Source organism: Rana temporaria, chromosome 5 (genome assembly GCF_905171775.1).
Source record: "Rana temporaria chromosome 5, aRanTem1.1, whole genome shotgun sequence".
NCBI lineage: Eukaryota > Metazoa > Chordata > Amphibia > Anura > Ranidae > Rana > Rana temporaria.
Genome location: NC_053493.1, coordinates 236445545 through 236463948, shown reverse-complemented (window position 1 = coordinate 236463948; position 18404 = coordinate 236445545). Strand labels below are relative to the sequence as shown.

The window sequence follows — 18404 nt, the reverse complement described above, 5'->3', positions numbered from 1 at the left end:
CGAAATTCGAACAAAAATTCTTAGAATCTTCTTTTCTTTCCGAGAATATTCTTTTCTTGCACTCATGCGCATTTCTTTTTTGATTAACATTTCTCGCACAATTCTCCCATCATTGATTAGAAAATTGTTTATTTGTCGAAAAAAATTCCAACATGCCCGATTACTTAACTTTGATGGCCGCATGAAAATGGTGCGAAATTAGAACAAAAATTCTTAGATACGATTTTCGAAAGAAAATTCTTTCGAAATTTGATCCATGTAGGCCCCTTTCCCACTACCGCAACTTTAAAGTTGCACGATTTTGCCGCAGTTTCAGGGAATGCCTGTGTAAACTTGAGGTCTATGGATCAAAACTTGCATCAAAGCCGGACCAAAGTAGTGCAGGGACTACTTTGAAGTCGATGCGACTTGAAGTCGCATATATGCACATATATGAATGGTGCTCATTGGCAATCATGGGGTACGACTTGTCATGCAACTTTATTGTCCCAAGTCACACAAGTGTGAAAGGGGCCTTAGGCTACACTTCAGCCTGCATAGTACAGTAGTGTAAAATTTCACCCCGAAAGGCTCCTATACATTGCAGCATTTTAAAGTGTATGCTTCATAGGTGATACAGTACTGACACAACCAAGGAGTTTGCATGGACTGTGAGGATCCCTAGATAACAGTAGTTCCTCTCTGTGTACCATTTATTTTTGCAGTAGACAATGTTTTTGTGTATTAGACCAGATGTAGACAATCACATTGGAAGCTGTCTGGATTGGGCTTTGCTTATCACTTTCACTGATTGAAAAAGGATCTCAATAGGATACAATCAAAATAGGCAAGCACATGCGCACGCAGCAAGACTGCTGATTATAGGGTCCAACTTTATAAGCGACAGTTGTGTGGGGGGGGACCTTATGATTTCACTAGGCACAACTTGAAGCAAAGAAGACAGTCCTTAAAAAAGGAACTATGGAGTTGCCTGTAGTATGGTTTACATTTATGGTCTTATTTGATGTGGTTTTGTACATAAGGGTGTATGGTATTATGTACCCAAGAATTATGTAGCTCAATTATTGGATGGTTTTCAGTCCGTATATACCCTGCTTTACAATGGTAAACTCAATGGTTCTGTATATGCATAGTAGGTACCTAATGTGTATGTTTCACTGTAATTCCCCTGTATACGTATATTTGCTCATTGTAGAATATTTATTTTATCTGTTGTTTTTTTTTGTTTGTTTTTTTAAATGCATAGTTGGTACATAATGTGTGGGTTTTACTGTAATTCCCCTGTAGTACAGTGCTCCACAAATCCCAGGCGCCAGGTCGCCATGGCTACTAGAAATTGCATCCTGGTGCCTGTGCTCTTGTCAGCCTACATAAGGGAAGGGGTTTTGTCATTGAAAGTAAAAAAAAATCACTCACACTTTTTTAGCTGGTTCCTAGATTCAAAGCGAATTTGTTAAGCCCTTTTGTACTATATTTATTTTAGCTGGTTCTTTTTATCTTTTAATGCATAGTAGGTACATCATTTGTATGTTTTAATGTAATTCCCCTCTATACATAATCATATATCTACTCATTACAGAATATTTATTTAAGCTGGTTCTTTCTTTTTTTTCTTTTGCATAGTATACATAATGTGTATGTTTTACTGTAATTCACCTCTATACATATATTTGCTCATTGTAGTATATTTATTTTAGCCGGTTCTTTTTTTTTTTTTTTTTACAAATCAGCTGTTTTCTTAGTCATGTCATCTTGAAACTAGAAAGATAGCAATAAAAGAAGTGATTTGGTTTGGTTGGAAAGTCCCTTTTTTTCTAGTTCTGTGTAATAAGCGTATGCGTTTCTTGTCTCAGTTTTTTTTGTGATCAAAGATGTAGGCAGGCAATTTAGTGTTTAAAGAAATATTCCAGTAAATGCTTGGGAACACGTTTCCCAAATGTAAATATATATATATATGTGTGTGTGTGTGTGTGTGTATAGAGCGCAAATGTTTCTAAGTTTGGGTCCTGCCAAACTGCCAAAACAGTTTTGAATTTAGCGAATCAGTGATTTTTCAAAAAGTCTACAGCCAGAGTCATAGAAGAGTGTACGGACATGAGGTATAAGCAGGAAAAATCACAATTTGCTAGTAGTCATTAAACTAATGATGGGCAGGTGAGCATTGAACAGAAAAAAAAACAAAAAAAAATTTAATGCAATGAGTTATGCTATTTTTATCTTATTTAAGATAAAAACATTGAAAACATATCACTTTAAGCTTTTGCATCAAACTAGTCACAAATGTAGTCTGTCAAAGTCTGTGGACGCAATGCGTCAGGTATGCAGAGTTTCATTACATCATCACGTAGGTGGAGCCTTTGCACCATTTTGGAACACTGGCTTGACAGTCTCCTGTGTGAGAGATTTTCGTAAAGAGATATCCTGTGAGTGTTCAATAAAATGTAAGGTTTTACACTATGGAGTGTTTCTCTGGTTTGATTATCTGAGTGCCCCATTAAAGGAAGACCTGTACACGAGGAAGTGGGTGGTTTTTTTTTTTTTTAATCAGTGTCCTATTGGGGAGATTTATCTTCACTGACCTATAGGCAAGACTGGAAGTGTGAGGAAATAACTCCAAAGTGAGGGAACCCTATGTTGTCATCAGGGACACCAGAACTAGTGCCCCCATTGGACGATTTCTCTTCTGATGACAACCCCAAATTTTCAATTTTCTTTCACATTCACTTCCAGTGATAACTGTAAACAGGACAAATAGCGTAGGTGAATCTCCCTGATGAGTGCACAAAAAGAAACAAAAATCAGACAAGTGTTCTAATCTCTCTGCACTAAAAATAAAAAAGCTTTTGAACTTTCAATTGTCCTATTGCAATAGCTGAAGTCATTTTATATTTTGTGACCTTATTTACATTTATTTTGAAATCTCGATTTTTGTAGGCCCTATTTATTCTTAGGCTGGGCATAGATGGTTATTTATGTATTTATTTTTCGTTTAGAGAACTGAACTATATTGCTTTCAATCCATAAGAGACTTCTAGCAGAAGATTAGTCTGGTCAAAGCCAGGACCAGGGCCTTTAACTATCCAAGAAACTTCTCTGGGCATAAAGACCCACCTTCCTGGGTAATGTTATCACATGAGATCCCAAAATACAAAAGTCACCGTGCTTCTCGAATCCCGGAAGGACGGGTTGCCGCTATTTGGCCGGTCCACCTGTATGTCCCCAATGCAAACTTATACTCTTCTTGATGTAAGTGCAATATTTATATCCTCCTGAAAAAAGTTTTTAATGATTTTACACTATGGCGAGCCTTTTGCATTTTGGGGATCTCCTGTAATAACGTTACCCGGCAGGTTGGTCCTTATGCCCAGAGAAGTTCCTCAGATGGTTAAAGGCCCTGGTATTGAGCCACAAGTGTTACTGACCTTCCATGATAGGAGGTCGGTATTAGCTGGTAAGTGAGCACTCTGCTTTTGGTGGAGGTGATAGTTCTAAGATCACAGATCCACGAAAGAATTACGCCGGCGTATCTCTTGATACGCCGCGTAATTTCAAATTTTGTGCGTCGTATCTGTGTTTTGTATCTACAAAACAAGATACGACTGCATCTCGGATCGATCCGACAGGCGTACGTCTTAGTACGCCGTCGGATCTTAGGTACAATTTTTCTGCAGCCGCTAGGTGGCGTTTCCGTCGAATTCAGCGTCGAGTATGCAAATTAGCTAGTTACGGCGATCCACGAACGTACGTCCGGCGGGCGCATTTTTTTACGTCGTTTGCGTTCGCCTTTTTCCGGCGTATAGTTAAACCTGCTATTATGAGGCGTGCGCACTGGGATACCCCCATGGACGGCGCATGCGCAGTTAAAAAAACGTTGTTTACGTCGGGTCACGACGTATTTACATAAAACATGCCCCCATCACAGAGATTTGAGTGTCGCGCCATTACGCCGCCAAAGATACACTACGCCGCCGTAACTTATGAAGCAAATTCTTTGAGGATTCGAAAAAAAAAAGTTACGGCGGCGTAGTGTATCTTGGATACGCTACGCCCAGCGGATTAATGCGCCGATGTACGTGGATCTGCCCCATAGTGTTTACAAAATAGGGGATAGATTTATGGCATTTTTATTAATATATATTTTTTACTAGTAATGGTGGTGATCTGCAATTTTTATCGTGACTGCGACATTATGGCGGACACACTTTTGACGATATTTTGGGACCATTGTAATTTATACAGCGATCAGTGCTATAAAAATGCACTGATTACTGTGTAAATGACACTGACAAGGAAGGGGTTAACCACTAGGTGACGAGGAAGGGGTTAAGTGTGTCCTAGGGAGTGATTCTAAATGCTGGGGAGCTGGGCTACAAGTGACAGGACAGTAATCACTGCTCCCGATGACAGGAAGCATTAGATCACTGTTCTGTCATTAGGCAGAACAGGGAAATGCCATGTTTACATAGGCATCTCCCCGTTCTGCCTCTCCGTGACACGATCGCAGGACATCGAGTCCGCGGCAGGTGCGCGAGTGCGTTGGTGGTGTCGCGCGCTCACACAGCGGCAAATTCAAAGCAACGTACAGGTGCTTTGTGCAGCCGTTCCATTTTGCCAACGTATATATACAGGTGGCGGTCGGCAAGCGGTTAAGCATTCTTCACTCTTACACAGCTGTTTTATTTTCTGGCTACTCCAGTCTTAGTAAATTCCACTAATATATTTTTTTATTACAGGTACTTACTGTATATACAGTGCTTTACATGTATATTGTACATTCACATCAGTCCCTGCTCTCAAGGAGCTTACAATCTAAGGTTCCTAACTCACATTCATACATACACATACTAGGGCCAATTTAGACAGGAGCCAATTAACTTGTCTTTGGAGTGTGGGAGGAAATCGAAGTACGCCCACGTAGGCACAGGGAGAACACGCAAACTCCATGCATACATTTGGAGTGTGGGAGGAAATCAGAGTACGCCTACATCGGCACAGGGAGGAGAACATGCAAGATCCAGGCAGGTAGTGTCGTGGTTGGGATTCAAATTCGGTGACCCTAGTACTGCTAAGTGGAAGAGCTAACCACTTACCACTGTACCCTCATAGAACAATATTCACATAAAAGCAACATCATGTTCTTGCTGCAAGGATTGACATTTTTCTCTAAATTTTTCCCTGATGTTTGGAAACACTTGAATTCATAAACCTCATGGACAAATATCACTGTCAATAAATGTATAGCTTTTGTTCTATCAGATATTCCCCCAAAAAATCCTACCTTTGTGCGTTTTTATTCTTTTTTTAGCTTTCTCCTGCAAAATTTCAGAAACTAAATATTCCCATTTCAGTATTGTAAGTAAAAAAAACACCATTGAAGTAAACCTGAAGAAGTATATCTATAGTTTTTGTTTGGTTTAGGTCTATTGCCATGTTGGTACCAGAAGTTGGATTCTCTAGTTTACAGAGGATTACCATGAGCAGATTGACATCAGATTGGGCTTGTGTGTTTATCAATGGCCATAACTGGATTTGTGACTAGTTCATGGTGCCAAAGATGGGATATACAGGAGATTTTAACAGTCAACCTGCTTATGGTGACCTTGCACAGATTTGTTTTTTATATTGCGCCTAATGCTTTCAGGGTTAATTGGAAATTCATCCTTGAAATTTAATTTAAAGTTACAACCTTTTTGGTGAATACTTCGATCATTCTTGAACACAAGCTGTACTGGAGATTATCGTGTGTCATCAGTGTATTTTTTTTTTGTTTTTTTTATCATCGTATGCGGAAACATGTAAGTGCCGTTCACACTACCGCAACTTGGGATCCGACTTGTGTCGCCCCAAGTCGCACGACAAGAGAAATTACATTAAAGTGAATGGAGCCGTCTTAATACACTACTGAAGTCGCTCTGACTTTAGAAAAGGTTCCTGTACTACTTCAAGGCGACTTCTAGGGGACTTGTACCGATTGATTTCAACGGAAGTCACCTCCAAAGTCGGATCAGTGTCTTAACTGAAGCAACTTTACAGGAAGAGAAAATAGTTTTCTCAGGCAAACCCCTCCCTCCCACAGAGCTGATTATTGTTTGATTGGCCACTGGCAAAGTTGCCTGTCTTGGAGGCGACTTGAAGTTGCCTCACAAAGTCGTGCTGTAGTGTGAACCTGGCACTAATGTGCCCAGATTGAAAGTAAAAAGGATTGTGAACACTAAATGGGCCAATGCCCTGTATAAATACTTGTATTAATAGTTAAATGCCCAGATTGGGATAAAAGAGCATTGTAAATGCCATGGAGTTGCTTTACTAAAACTGTGAGAGTTGTGGAGTTGATTTTTCTAAATTTGCACGAGTGCAACTTTTGGTGCAGTTCTGAAAAGAAACCAATTGGCTTCCAGTTTTTTTTGTGAAAGCTTAATTAAACAAGCTGAAATTAGAAGCCGATTGGCTATCATGCCGAGATTTTGCACTCAACAGTTTTAGTAAATCAACCCCAAAGTATCGCAATTAGATTGGTTTATTTTGTAATCATACGTGGCGATTCCTGATGTACCCAGATTGTGATTAAATCGAAATGTGAATACTGAATAATTCAATATCCTGTTTACATGCCTTTCAAGTGCCTAGATTGGAATAAAATATGATTGTGAATATCAAGTGGATTAAAGGGGTTGTAAAGGTTCGTTTTTTATTTTCTAAATAGGTTCCTTTAACCACTTGCCGACCGCGCACCGCAGTTATACGTCCACAAGGTGGCTCTGCTGGGCGAGAGCACGTAATATGACGTCCTCTCTCACAGCCGCCACTAGGGGGAGCGCGCGCGCCCCCCGCTCGCCCCCGACTCCCGTGCGTGTGCCCGGCGGGCGCGATCACCGCCGGGCACACGCGATCGCTCGGTACAGAGCGAGGACCGGGAGCTGTGTGTGTAAACACACAGCTCCCGGTCCTGTCAGCAGGGGAAATGCTGATCTTCGGTTCATACAATGTATGAACCGAGGATCAGTGTTTCCCCTAGTGAGGCCCCCCCCCCCCCCAAACAGTAAGAACACACCCAGGCATACTTAACCCCTTCCCCGCCCCCTAGTGTTAACCCCTTCACTGCCAGTGGCATTTTTATAGTAATCCAATGCATTTTTATAGCACTGATCGCTATAAAAATGCCAATGGTCCCAAAAATGTGTCAAAAGTGTCCGAAGTGTCCGTCATAATGTCGCAGTACCGAAAAAAAAAATCGCTGATCGCTGCCATTACTAGTAAAAAAAAATATAATAAAAATGACATAAAAATACCCCCTATTTTGTAAACGCTATAACTTTTGCGCAAACCAATCAATAAACGCTTATTGCGATTTTTTTTTACGAAAAATATGTAGAAGAAAACGTATCGGCCTAAACTGAGGAAAAAAAATGTTTTTTTATATATTTTTGGGGGATATTTATTATAGCAAAATGTAAAAAATATTCATTTTTTTCAAAATTGTCGCTCTATTTTTGTTTATAGCGCAAAAACTAAAAACCGCAGAGGTGATCAAATACCACCAAAAGAAAACTCTATTTGTGGGAAAAAAAGGACGCCAATTTTGTTTGGGAGCCACGTCGCACGACCGCGCAATTGTCTGTTAAAGCGACGCAGTCCCGAATCGCAAAAAGTACTCTGGTCTTTGGGCAGCAATATGGTCCGGGGGGTAAGTGGTTAAGCTAGTGCATTGTTGGTTCACTTACCTTTTCAGACAAAGAAAAAAAACAATTAGAAGGGAAATCAAAAGAAAATGTAAGTAAACCAACAATGCACTAGCTTAAAGGAACCTATTTAGGAAATAAAAATCAAACCTTTACAACCCCTTTAACAACTCATTTATATGCATATAATAATATTCTAGGTCAATCTTGAGAGGGAAAAAATCTGTATATTTTTCATATGTTCTAAAAGTCGTTTGAACTGTAAAAACTGAACATTTTGCTTGGGTATTATATATTGGGTGCAGGGCCCAAATAATTAGGTTTTAATTATTTTTAATAATTGCTTTATTGTAAATAAGTGTATCTGTGTATACTTATATACACACACACACACATATATACTGTATATAGTTTTTGATACTAATTATACTAATTAAACGCTTATATAAGAGGCGCAGATATTAGAGGCACACGGTGTTAGAACTTTCAGCTTTTGGATCCACTCCACATTAGCAGTTTATTTAAGCTGATGAGAAAAGTCTGTTTTTAGCTTTAGGCAAAAGTTTTGCTTAATTAATACAAAAGACAAGGCTTCAGATGACTATATCTCTGAATCTACTGATCACTTTGACATGTTATTTTCTCTGCCATAACCGCTGCCTATGCATTTTAGAATATTCCAATTTTTAATTACCCAGTTTCAAATGTTCATTTTAAAGTATGGAGAAGATATGTCAGAAGTACTGATCAATGTTTAGCCTGTGATTGACACAGTTGGTTGTCCCATAACTATAGCCTCGTACACACGACCGAGTTTCTCGGCAAAAACCAGCAAGAAACTTGCTGTTTTTTTTTTTTTTTTGCAGAGGAAACCGGTCGTGTGTACACTTTTCGACGAGGTAACTGTCGAGGATCTCGCCGAGCCAAAAAGAGAGCATGTCTTCTTTTTCCTCGATGGGAATGGGGAAATTTGGCTCGCCGAGATCCTCGACAGCCTGACAAGGAACTCGACAAGCAAAACGATGTGTTTCGCCCGTCGAGTTTCTCGGTCGTGTGTACGAGGCTTATGGCTTCAAGTGGTGTGGATTTCAGAGGTTCTGAAGTGGAATTCAGTGTGGCCTTTTGGAGTCTATCAAAGGGAAAACAAACTAATTGACATTTGTATTTAGACTTCTGGAACATTATTTGAACACTGGTCATACCCAACTTACTCTCACCCTTGTCATATGCATAAGAAAATAAAAAATACATATAACTAAAGTTGCAAGATTGGTGAGAAAGGCTTATTTTTGGACTGAACAATGCACTTTTATTATTGGCCACTGCAGTACTTGGTCATATTAGGCTTAATTGTTTAAGTAAGCCCATACCTTGAACTGTGGAGCTTCAATGTAATGTAAAAATAAAAAATAAAGGCATAATTTGGACAAAATATTAATACAAATATAACTCCGCATTTTACTTGGGGAGCTTTTACTGATATAGAAAAATATTGGCTTTAGTACTTCTTTTCATTTCACGTAAGTCTTTGAAGATTGACGTTCACTTTAAATTATTATTATTTTTTTCATATGCAGTTGCTATATCATTTATTAAAGATGCCAAATGATTTCCTGTTATAAATCATTTTCTGTTGTTCTCCAGGATATAGATGCTCTTTAGTCTAAACATTTCCGCTTGCAAAATATATTGATGATCCCAAGTGGATGGAAACGCGAACCATTAAAAGCATTAAACATTATTGTGGTCTGTAAGTGCTCTGACAGCAGAGGATCTTTTGGCTGGGCAATTTGTTAAAAGCAAATTCTGCTTGGTTTATAATTCAATGTCATAGTCTAGCTTGCATATATCCATAGTTTGCATCTGTCACCAGGCCTCAACCTGAATTAGACTCTTAAGTCCTTCCGAGGGCTGCCACTGGTATTGCCATTAGGTGGTTAATAATAAGAGAAATCTATGTTTATCAGGCTGCACCTTTGTAAAGGAAAGGTTGCAACATGTTAACTGAGCAATTTTGGTAAAAAGTTCATTTTGACACTTTCCCAATACCTATTATGCATGCTTGTTTGAGTATGTGATTCAAATATATTGAAGCCAGATGATGGCCAACAACGGCAGCTCGTATATTAATCACACAACATGTCTAACTTTAAGCGGTGTATTTTTTAGAAATAATTGAAGAGCTATTCCTCCTCCAAAACTGAAAATAGGTGCATAATTGAATGTTATTAGACTGTTTTCTCTCCAGGTCAGCTATTATTTATTCATTAAAAATAGTGTTTTTTCAAAACGGCACATTATGGCCACTAGATGGAGATGGTAATCATAAGAAACAGATGCTTATTTCCTATGAAATAAATAACCTTAAACACTCAAAACCGGGGGAAATGGTACATTTCTACTTCTGTCCATTTTTTCTTAATTGGGTTAGATCCATAGACCCACATATTCTCTATCTCTCTCTCTCTCTCTCTCTTCTATAATACCTCATCCTCCCCTTCCTATAAGAGAATTTGAGTATTTTATACCTTGTAGAGTGGGTCATGCTAGAAGGTCTATTGCCTTTGAAGCTTTATTAGCATGTTATTTGAATGCCTATTCAATTAATGTTTTTTTTTTCAGTGAGTAAATAGTGGCTATCCCTGTATTAAATGTATGCATTTTCTGTGACATCTATATTTATGTACAAAAAAGCTAATCTAGACAGTGTGGATGCCAAATACCACATAGTATGGGGTCAGTGGTTGTAAATTGTCAAAAACGACCTTTTGATGTATAACGCAAAATCAGCACCTAAAAAAATACTAATTATGATTAGGTGAGATTAGATGCATTTTCCTAACTTCACTATACACTTGTTTTATTTCTATCCTAATTCAACTTTTGTAGTAAATCATTATGCCACGAAATGTATTTTCTAGATTTTAAGTTTCATGTTTATTTTGTTTTTTGCAATATTCTGCAGAAATACATTTTTTTGAAGCATGTTCTATACAATATAATTCAGTGTTTTACTGAAATACAATAATAATTCACCATGATGTTGGGTCTTAAGGTGAACAAATCCAAATCCCCTGCATTAAATATCTCCCTGGATGCCCAGACCCTTCGTAATATTCAGGACAGCTTTACCTATAAATAAGACAACCGGAGCCCTTTCTTAATTAGGCATACACTCGACGCCCTTACTACAAACTCTATATCAAAAGAATTACCCTCCTTTATATAAAACATTGTCAGAGGACCTGGATAGATGGTGGGTACTACCTCCTTCGTGGTTTGGTAGAATTTACTCTGTGAAAATGAATGTGTTGCCTAGATTTTTTTACTGTATCTGCTTAGAATTTTACTGATATGGATTTATAGTCCTGTTCTCAAAACATTTCAAAACAAGATACTTGAATTAATATGGGGGGGGGGGGGGTGTCAAAGACCCAGGCTGAAGAGAAGAGTGGTATACACTCCTAATTTAAAGGGGGGGGGGGGTCTGGGGGTACTGGATCTGTTCAAATATTTTTATGCGGCTCAACTGTCCCACCTCCATAAATTCTATTTGGCGCATACAACACCCATATGGATGGAAATATAAGCATTTTCGTGCACCAATTGATTTGGTTGCTGAGCAAGGCTAGACCACTGATTTCATTCCCATCTTTGTCATTCTCACTGGGCCTTTGGGACCGACTGAGCAGGGTGCGTAATTTCATATCTCCCCATGGCCCCTTGGCCCCTTTGCTAAACAACCCTGCTTTCACCCAGGGTCTTACTCCCACTAATTTTCAATGGTGGACTCTTCAAATAGCAGATCTTTGTGCTCATAGGTGTATCGTAATATAACTATCGGCTACCTGCTATTAAACATTTCTGTTATGTACAGATACAACATGTTTTCCAGACGTTATTACTCTGATGTGACCACTATGCCTGCAATCGAATACTTATGTAAGAAGATCATCAAGATCCCAGGCCATATCTCTGTGATGTATTCTACTCTGACTTCAAAACTGGACAAATAACCTCATATGGTGAAGTGGGAAGGAGATTTGGACAAGGACTTAGATCTTGCAAACTGGCTCAAAAGGCCTCCAAGTCTTTTTTAAATACTTCCATGATTGAAGCAAATTGTAATGCGCTGTTACGTTGTTACACGGTACCTCAAAATTTCCCTCATATGTCCCCAGTGCCTCCCCTAAGTGCTTTAGGGGATACAGACAGGATGGCACAGACTACCATATTTGATAGTCATGCCCATGGGTCAGGAGATTTTGGATTCAAATTTGTGATTTTATATATTCTCTAATCCCGGACTAATCTTAAGTCCCATGGCAAGCCATACTGGACTGACCATCAGAGGAGGTCCCAAAACACACCAACAGACTGATCTCTTTAATATTTTAGGCTGCCAGGATAGCAGTTGCTAGGTCATGGTGATCTCTGCCTATCCTGTTCCCACTGATACAATAAAAGCTATCATGGATAATGATAAATGAGAAAATGTTGGCCACTTTACAAGGTAAGATTCCACTATTAGAAAAAGCCTGGGAACCTTGGATACGTTACCTTTCAGGAGAACCTTGAATAGCATAACTGACTGGACTTGCAGGACAAAGAGAAAAAGAGTTAATCCAGCTCTGAGCAATCCTCTTTTCATTTTTCAGTGAAATAAACGGACAAACAGGAGAAAACTTCTGTCCGTTCTTCCCCCTTGCTGTGAGTGACAGTTATTTTATATATCTCATGCACTAGGCTGAGACAGGCATTATCTTTTAATTCCCACCCCTACTCGATTTCTGAAGTCATGTGGTTACTTTTCTGGATTTTGATTGGATGTTAGTGATCGTAGCAGAATTTAGTGTAAGAAATACACAGAAAAAAAATGCATGTTGACAAGGGGAGTGTAGAGTTGGGCGGGGAGTCTACTGACATCACGACTCTACCCACTGAGCTCCGTACAGCAGACCCACCCACAGAATCTGCAGTTTTTCGGGTCTCATAACAGACAGAGGGGAGACATTTGACAGGTAAGGGTACATGCAGGAGGCATCTATATCCTTATAGATCAGCACTATGGCAGTAGTTTAGAAAGGATGAGAGTGGGTTTACATCCACTTTAATATAGTGATGACCTGGAGTATGTGTTATGCAAAGATGTAGGAAACCTTGTGTCACATTTGTTTGAAAAAATACAGTGCATAAGCATATATTGCATGCTTTGCATTTTGTATGGCTGTTTCAAAAACCAATAAAAATGATTGGAAAATAAATACTATCATCAAAAATACTGCATTATGGCCACTAGATGGAGCTGGTAATAATAGGAGATAATCATATTAAAATCAATACGACGATCAGTCATTGTGCCTTTGTGAATGCTTAAAGTGATTGTAAAGTCTCGTTAAAAAATAACAAACATGTTATATTTCCCTTCTCTGTGCATTTGGTTTTGCACAGAGCAGCCTGCATCCTCCTCTTCTCGGGTTCCTCTTCGCTGCTCCTGGCCCCTCACTCCTGTTAAGTGCCCCCACAGCAAGCAGCTTGCTATGGGGGCACCAGAGCCGAGTCACAGCTCCCTGTGGCCATTCAGACACAGAGCCCCGACTCTACACCTGCCCCCTCTCTCTTCTGATTGGCTAACTGACTTTGACAGCTGCGGGAGCCAATGGCACCCCTGCTGTGTCTCAGCTAATCAGAAGGAGAGTCCCGGATAGCCAAGACAATGGTGGACATCACTGGAGAGAGATGGAGCTCAGGTAAGTAATTAGGGGGTGCTGGGGAGGCTGCTGCACACAGAAGTTTTTTTTATCTTGATGCATAGAATGCATTAAGATAAAACAACTTTCTGCCTTTACAACTCCTTTAGGACATCCACATGGCAATTTTTACATAGACCCTAAGTGTGTTTCTCAATATATACAGTATATTGCTTGAATTACCGTACATAAAATACATTTAACGTAAAGTAAAGCTGTCACAAATAAAAAGCTAGAAAGGCAATTTTGTTAACCATAAAGATTCTTACACCTGTGTATATCCTATTGGCCAGATTGATTTTTACATCTTAAGTTATTTTCTATAGCTCCTAAAGACAAAGATAACTGACAAAAAAAAAATGACCTGTGGTAGTTTTAAAATAACTATAGTTTTCTGTTTCATAACAACTCAAAAATTATATTTCTACTACAAAGCATAGCAATTTTTTTTTTTTTACTGTTAAAATTTGACTTTTTTATGTTAAGCTACAACAGCACAAAAGAAAAAGTTAAAAAATGGTAATAAAAATAAAATAAATAAGCCTTTGATTTTCACATAAGCACTACAAAATGTATTGAAATAATACGGTTTGCATGGTTTACAGGCTTCATTAACACAGTAGCTGCTATTCCTTGGGACATAGTTGGCCTGGCTGTCAAACTGACTGCCGGGTTTCTTCTTGTTATTCTAGGAGGCCCTGTAAACCAAAAAAATATGGTATTTCCTTTAAAGTCAGGGTGAATGACCGTGTTACCTTTGTAAAAGAAAAAAGTTACAGACTCCAGTAGCAGTTTCTTAGATAAACTAAACTTATCATTTTAGGACATGCATTGAGCTGTTACTACTTCTCTCAAGTAACATACATTTTCTTCAGCTAGGTCATGTAGTTCCTTATTTTGCAATGACTGGCAATTTTACAATTCTGACATTGTAAATGCCATCATACATTTACAAATTTGCTGAGATACATGATGACCAATTTCATGAAACTCAGTTCCAAGTCTTTTGTGCTTCAGTGGCCTGACACGTGGACAGGGTAACGGCAGCTTAACACTTAATTTGTCAAGAGTCAAAGAGATACGGATTTTCCTTGTACTAGCTCTCCCAGACTTAAAGTGGAATAAAACCCTTCTATCCCTTATAGCAAAGTAAGCTGCCATCTTTGCCTCTGCTTGACCTACAGTACAGTTGCCATAGTGCTGCACTTGTGATCAATTATGACACCAGCCACGTGATGGCTTGACAGCTTGGGTGATGGCACATGCAACTGTGACAGCTAATATTTCGTTACATACCTTGAAAGCAACTGTTTTGGGAAACTGTTAAACCAATAGGTTTTATTTTGCTTTAAGGAACCCCCAAAAAATATAGTATTATTTATGAACTATAAATGTTTATTATGAAGACTCAATTGCAGATTACAGTGCCTTGAATAAGTTTTCATCCCCCTTAAAATTCTCCATTTTGTCAAAAGTAAATGTATTTTATTGGGATTTTATGTGATAGACCAACAGAAAGTGGCACTTTATTGTGAAGTGGAAGGAAAACGATAAATGTTTTTCAAAAATGTTTGATACCCCTAACTAAAATCTAGTGGAACCAATTGCCTTCAGAAGTCACCTAATTAGTAAATAGAGTGCATTCTTGTGTAATTTAATCTCAGTATAAATACAGCTGTTCTGTGAAGCCATAAGAAATTCTGTTTTCAGTTTGCGAGATGCCATGTGGGGGACACAGCAAACATGTGGAAGGCAGTGCTCTGGTCACATGTGTGGCAGAAAAAGGAGAGAGACGCATTGAGAGCACACATTGCAGTGATCTCACTGCTAAATGTGGACCTCAAGATATTCAGAAAGGTCCTTTCCATGCGCCTGGTTAACCTAATGCCGCAACTGATCCACTCAAATCAAGTTGACTTTGTTCCCAGCAGAGAGGCGCACGATAACATGACTAAGGCAATCAATATGATCCATGCTGCGCAGACACGGAAGGTCCCATTACTGTTCCTTTCAACGAATGCCGAGAAGGTGTTCGACAGGGTGAGCTAACCCTTCCTGTTTAAAACCCTCCGGAGCATAGGGGAACGTATGATGAACTGGGTGCATGCTGTTTACTCCTTCCCATCAGCCCATGTTAAGGTTTACGGCCACCTTTCTTTCTCATTCCAGATAGCGAACAGGACGAGGCAGGGGTGCCCCTTGTCACCCCTGATATTCATCCTCACACTGGAACCATTTCTGCGTCTTATCAGGGCTAACCCAAATATCACAGGCCCTCGCCTGGACATCAACCTGTCCCCAAAAATAGCAGCGTTCACAGGCTACCTACTTTTCTTTGTGACTAACCTGCTAGTATCAATTCCAAACTTGCTCAAAGAACTGAAGATATACGAGGAGTTGTCACTGTTCCGTATCAACTACCATAAATCAGAAGCGCTAGCCTCTCTCTTTAACCGCATTGCTCTAGATTTTCCTTTCAAATGGGCTACGTCCAACATTAAATATCTAGGGATCCTCTTGCCCAGTAGAACGGAGGACATTTTTGCCCTCAACTCCCCTCCCCCCATTATGGCATCCATAAAGAAGGACCTACAGGAGTGGCAGCACGGTAGATTCTCCTGATTTGGTCACTGTGGCATAGTAAAAATTATCATTTTGCCCAGACTGTTATACCACTTTCAAGCACTCCCTATACAGGTTCCCACCACCTTCTTAAAAGCGGTGAATAGAGTACTGGTCCAGTTTGTGTGGGCCCGGAAACCCCCTCAACTAGCACAAGCAGTTCTTTGCCTTCCTAAATTGATGGATTTGAAACTTGCTGAGAGGTCTCAGATAAGACACTTTCTCAACAATGGACAATGGCGAAGTAGACAGCAGATCATGGACGATCCAGCTCTGGCTGGGCTCTCCTTCTGGCAAAAGGTTCAATTATCCCACTACATTGGCTCACTGCCCCCCCCCCCCCGACCGCCTTTGGGAGGCAATTGACCCCTTTGATGTTCTATGCCTAGAACAGTCTCCGGTGAGACATGCAATCTCCCTAACATACCAACTGCTGATCTCCCCACCTCCAGACTTTAGGCCTCCCTACATCACCGGATGGGAGCGAGAGCTGGGATTTACACTCACAATGAAACGAGTCGATCGGATCATTCTTTTCACACTCTCTATTTTCACGATCTCTATTTGCGCAGGACACCAGGAGGCGGGCTATAAAGTTCTGTCCCGTTGGTACTACACGCCAGAGAAGATGCACAGGATGTTCCCTCAGAGCACAGACTTGTGCTGGAGGTGTGGGAAGGAGGTTGGTACGGTCCTCCATGTCTTTTGGTCTTGCCGCATCCTACAGCCCTTTTGGGCAGAGGTACACCGCATTGTTCTCAAATTCACGGACCGGGAGTTACCAATGTCCCCAGAGCTCTTCCTTCTGCACCATCACAGAATCCCGAGTAAGAGCTATAGAAAATCTATCTATAAAACGGCGATTGCCGCAAAAATGGTCATGCGGGACACGGATGACTCCCATTCCCTCAACATTTAATGGGTCTCCCCTATGATGACATATTTCTCCTCTCTCTCATTTAAAACATATACCAAAGTATGGGGAGGATCTAATTTACTATAAAATGCATTAGCGTGTGTCTCTGTATTTCCGAATGCTCCTCTTTCTTAAATAAAGAATTAAAAAGAGAGTTGGGGGAAGATGGATGGAACTAACTACAGGGCAATTTGCAAAAGGCTTGAGACTGGGGCAGAGGTTCACCTTCCAGCGGGACAACAAACCTAAACATATAGCCAGAGCATACTTATGTGTTAAAATTGGCCTAGCCAGAGTCTAGACCTAAATCCAAGTGAGAATCTGTGACAAGACTTGAAAATTGCTGTTCAGGCGCTCTCCATCCACTCTGACAGAGCTTGAGCTATTTTGCAAAGAAGAATGCAAAAATGTCACTCTCTAGATGCGCAAAGCTGGTAGACACATCCCCAAAAAGACTTGCTTTTGTAATTTCAGCAAAATGTGGTACTACAAAGTATTGGCTCGGGGGGCTGAATACAAATGCACGCCACATTTTTTACATTTATTTGTAAAAAAAAATTGAAAACCATTAAACATTTTTCTTTCACTTCACAATTATGTGCTACTTTGTGGTGGTCTATCACATACAATCCCAATAAAATGCAATTACGATTTTGGTTGTAACATGATAACATTTGGAAAATTTCAAGGTGTATGAATACATTTTCAAGGCACTGTATCTAATGATATAATTGGTATGTACAGGAATTGCACATGAGAGCAGAAGATAAACTTTACATTTTTTACTAAAAGTCATACCATCATCTACACACCTTTCTAGATAAGTGAAGATGAGTCACTTATTCATTTTCACATTTGCTTTAAATATCATATCTGTCAGACTGTTATTCACTCAATATTCTACATTGTGATTAATTAACATAAATTGTAGCCTGTCGAAAAGAGCAGTTAGCAACATTTGCATACCATATACAGTGTGTCATTTACTAAACTTTATCGGCAATTAAAGTATTTATGCAGGGCAAACCAACAGGTTCACTTTAATAATGGCCCCGCCAGTAGCTTACGCTTACCTTTCCCTTAGCTTTCTCCAGCTGCCGGAAGGGAAGATAATTCGTTTTGTTGCAAGTGTCTTGTGGCAGAAAGGGAAAAAAGTCACTCCCCTTCTGTCACCAAGAAAAATAACCCTTTGACCTGCAAAACTTACTAGTGAGATTACCATGTTTTGCTCTTTTTGGTAGAACTGCAATGCAACGTGAATGCAATATATAGTAGACAGCTTTCATAAAATACTTACATCGAAAGAGGACCATAGCATTTTTTTCTCATATTAGACACACAGAATTTTGTTTCACCTTTTGGGACAGGTCTTTACAAAACGCCTTGCATTTAGGCTGCATGGTATTGAAGACCATGGATTATCTTTATTTCAATTTC

The 18404-nt window shown here is 39.6% G+C and overlaps 1 protein-coding gene across 2 annotated transcripts in view; it reads left to right on the top strand.

Moving 5' to 3' along the window:
- Positions 1-18404, top strand: part of BCL2 (BCL2 apoptosis regulator) — a 258110-nt gene that overhangs the window by 174743 nt on the left and 64963 nt on the right. The window lies entirely within an intron of this gene.